Source organism: Cornus florida, unplaced genomic scaffold (genome assembly GCF_030987335.1).
Source record: "Cornus florida cultivar Cherokee Brave unplaced genomic scaffold, ASM3098733v1 CherokeeBrave_3.0.0_Hap2_Chr10, whole genome shotgun sequence".
Taxonomy (NCBI): domain Eukaryota; kingdom Viridiplantae; phylum Streptophyta; class Magnoliopsida; order Cornales; family Cornaceae; genus Cornus; species Cornus florida.
The window spans coordinates 85,911,536-85,914,860 of NW_026775580.1; the positions used below are offsets into that span (position 1 = coordinate 85,911,536).

Consider the following 3,325-nt stretch of genomic DNA (forward strand, 5'->3'; position numbering starts at 1 on the left):
CAGGGTATATAAATCCCAACACATGTTTCCCAAAAAAAGAGATGATATATATATATATGTATGTACGGTTTTTTCTATTTTTACAAGGTGTGTGCTCTCAATCTCCTTACCTGTTTGTGGATTTTAAAGAAAAGAATAGGACCTCAACCCTTTTTTTCTTATTTTTTTTTTGAATAATCCTCAGCTAGTCATATAATAAAGTTACTCACCTATATGTGGTTTAATAATAAAATACACATCACATCTAATAATAAAATAATTCACACCTAAAAATACTATATACGTTTATTCAATGATTGATTCGATAAGGCATTGTCCTTGTTTTTTTTTTTTTTTTTTTTGGGTAAATCAACAAATTTTATTAAAAGAACAGAAAATACAAAACGGGCCAAGCCCTAGGCCGAAGCCATACAACGAAAGAGAAGCCAGCCCACTCCAAACACTAAAAAAACACCGTTGCTACAATAACATTACTGTTAAATAATCAGAGCACGAAGAAGGCAACAAAACAACTTAATAAACGTGGTATCCTCAATCATAACAGATGTCGGAAGCCTCCAAGCCCCTGCTGCAGACATCAGAATAATTGTGGACCTCAATCCTTTATTACAGCAAATTTGTCTTTGTCGTACTCAAATCATCTTAAACCTACCCAGCTGTGCATGTACCGGATTGAAAGAAAGGACAACATCAACATGACCAACGGAGTAACCTAACAGTCTGGATCAGTCAGAAGGCTGAGCATTAAAAGTGTTAATTAGATATCTTCATAAAAGAATTTCCTAAAAGCATCCATATGAGCCACCTGCAAGCGCAATGTAATGATAAAGGATCCATCGTCGTCGTGGCCGGGTAGGATATGAGACTTGCCATCATAACCCACAGCTGCAGGTCCCATATGAATCTCCTTTCCCCACCCGAAATCAGCACCATAGAGAGGTAGAGATGCCCAACTCGTGATCTCAAAGTTTGGGTTCCCATAGAAAGCCCCTTTGGTGCACCCAAGTGTGTGGAAAGTACGGTACCTAGACATATCATCTTGGCTCTTCACAAAAGCAAGATGTGATATCACGTACTCACCTGTCATCTTATCTATTGCTTCTCTGATCTTACTCGAAGTATAAGACAACGGCTTTGACACAATCTCGCCCGACATGCCTATCGCTGCCGTCCGAGCGATTGCATTCCCAAAGTACCCCTTCGGCAAATCCAAACGGTTCCTGAAATTTATGGCAACATCTAACCTCGTTTGCTGCTGGCTTCCGAGCTTCCGAGCCCTGCATGCGCACCTCCACATGTGCCCAGCAACAGCCTCGTACCGGCTATAGCCACCGCCGTTTCTGTCTCTACTCTTACCCTCATTTGCTATCTTCTTTAACTTGTCGATTTGGTCTTTGCTTAGCTTCAACATGACCACCATAGTTTCCTTCTTTCGTTCCTCCAAATTGTCGGATCGACCAATCAAGAGTGGTGTTGGATTTAACTCTACATGATCAAAACTTGGTGGAGCCAAAGGTACCTTGGCTAGTAATACGGAGCGATCAAGAAACGGAGGGTTGTCTGATTGCTCGCCACGAGCGATTTTGGCCCACTCGGTGACGAAGTGAAACGCACTGGGGCCGTCAATCAAGACATGGGATATCCCCAGGCCGATGCTAATTCCACCGCAGCTGTGAGCTGCACCAACACTAGAGGCTGTTCGTGAATTGGCGAGCTATAGTCTATGGATGGTACGAGGGCTCTGATCTGTGGAGTTGGACAGAAGTCACCGAAGTCGTCGATTTTGGCTTCGGACTCTGCTTCGAGCAGCAGAGCTCCCATGGAGTTGCAGTGGAGCTCGAGGCGGCCTGTGGAGTCAATCCAGTGCAAGCGGCCAGAAAGAGGGTAGAAGATAACAAGGGCTTTGCTGAGAGAGTCTCTTAGGATGTCTATTGGGGTAGTATAATCAAACTTTGAGGGAGGTCGATAGAAATAGACTGTTGGAGTATGACTTATGGCTTGAATCTGGTCACAGTCTGACAAATGCATAAGACTATTTGGTGTCGGCTCCAATGGCTTCACCATGTAAGAACCCTTTAAGCTCACCATTTTTCAAGAAAGAGAGAGGAGAGGTGTTTGCTGGGCCGATTTACAATGAAACTGTCCATACATATATATACACACAACACAAACACAAGTTGAAGTTGCGTTACCTAACAAGTTTTGCTCAGTTTCTAAATATAGATTTTGTGAATATATGTGTAAATATATACACACACGTATATATTATAAAAAAATAAAAACTGTCTACTAAAATTTTCAAGATGTGATCCGAATTTTTTTTGAATTATATAGATTAATTTATTTTGTTATTTGAAATCAGACTGAATTTTAAAAAGTGGACCAAATAAGCTTTTCAAGAAAATATCCTAAGGTGAAAACAAATCCATGCAAAACGAGGGAGACTAAACACACCCATTTATCGATTGGAATGAATTTATGTATCAAATTGAACAACTCAAATGCCGCCATCTTTCATCATTATATATATATATATATATATATGTCATTCAAAGATTCAAAGGCCTAAAGCCACGATGGTAGTAGAGAGGCATAAAGTCAAGCCAAAAAAGGCATACAAATCTTGAAGCAAAGTAAATAAATGAAGAACAGATTTCAGATTTGTGGAGGAAACAGAGCCCAACACTCTGCAAACGGAACCACCATGGGAGAAAACAACAAACTGGAGAGACCGAAAAGTCTGGTTATCAGTACGGTAACCGCTCCAAAGCTACAACCACAAGGCCCTCCGACACACAAAAACCCGCACAAGATCCAATCAAGAAGAAAATGATCAAAAACTGGATGTGCATTGAGTTGTAAAAATATATAGGGTAAAGTAAAGTAACATCCCCTCAGGTTTGTTAAAAGGACACTAAACGAAAAGTTACCTGTTTTTGGAATAATGACACCCTCTTGAAGAAATTCCATCCAAACAAGTTTTAATTCATATGAAAAGACAAAATTACTCCTTAATATTAAATTTAGATTTATTACAAAATATCATACCTGTCAAAATGACGCAATTGCCACTGAAAGTTTAGGGCCACAAATTAACGCCACTTAGCGCCAGATTAACAACCTGTGAATTGCAAAATATTAGACTTGTTTTTTTTACCAAAATTTTGTTCCTATTTTATTTACTATATTATCTATTAACTTACAAAAAAAAATATGGTTTTTTTTAACAAAAATTTTGTTCCTGTTTTTTTTTTTTTTTTTTTTACTAAAATGGGGTTTTCTTTACAAAAATATATTGTAAAGAAAATATGGAGTTTTCTTTGTG

At 38.8% G+C, this 3,325-nt stretch overlaps 1 pseudogene; it reads right to left on the reverse strand.

Annotated features, from left to right (window-relative positions):
- Positions 1 to 318: 318 nt before the first annotated feature.
- Positions 319 to 2,184, reverse strand: LOC132279673 (spermidine hydroxycinnamoyl transferase-like; annotated as a pseudogene).
- Between the last annotated feature and the right edge of the window lie 1,141 nt (positions 2,185 to 3,325).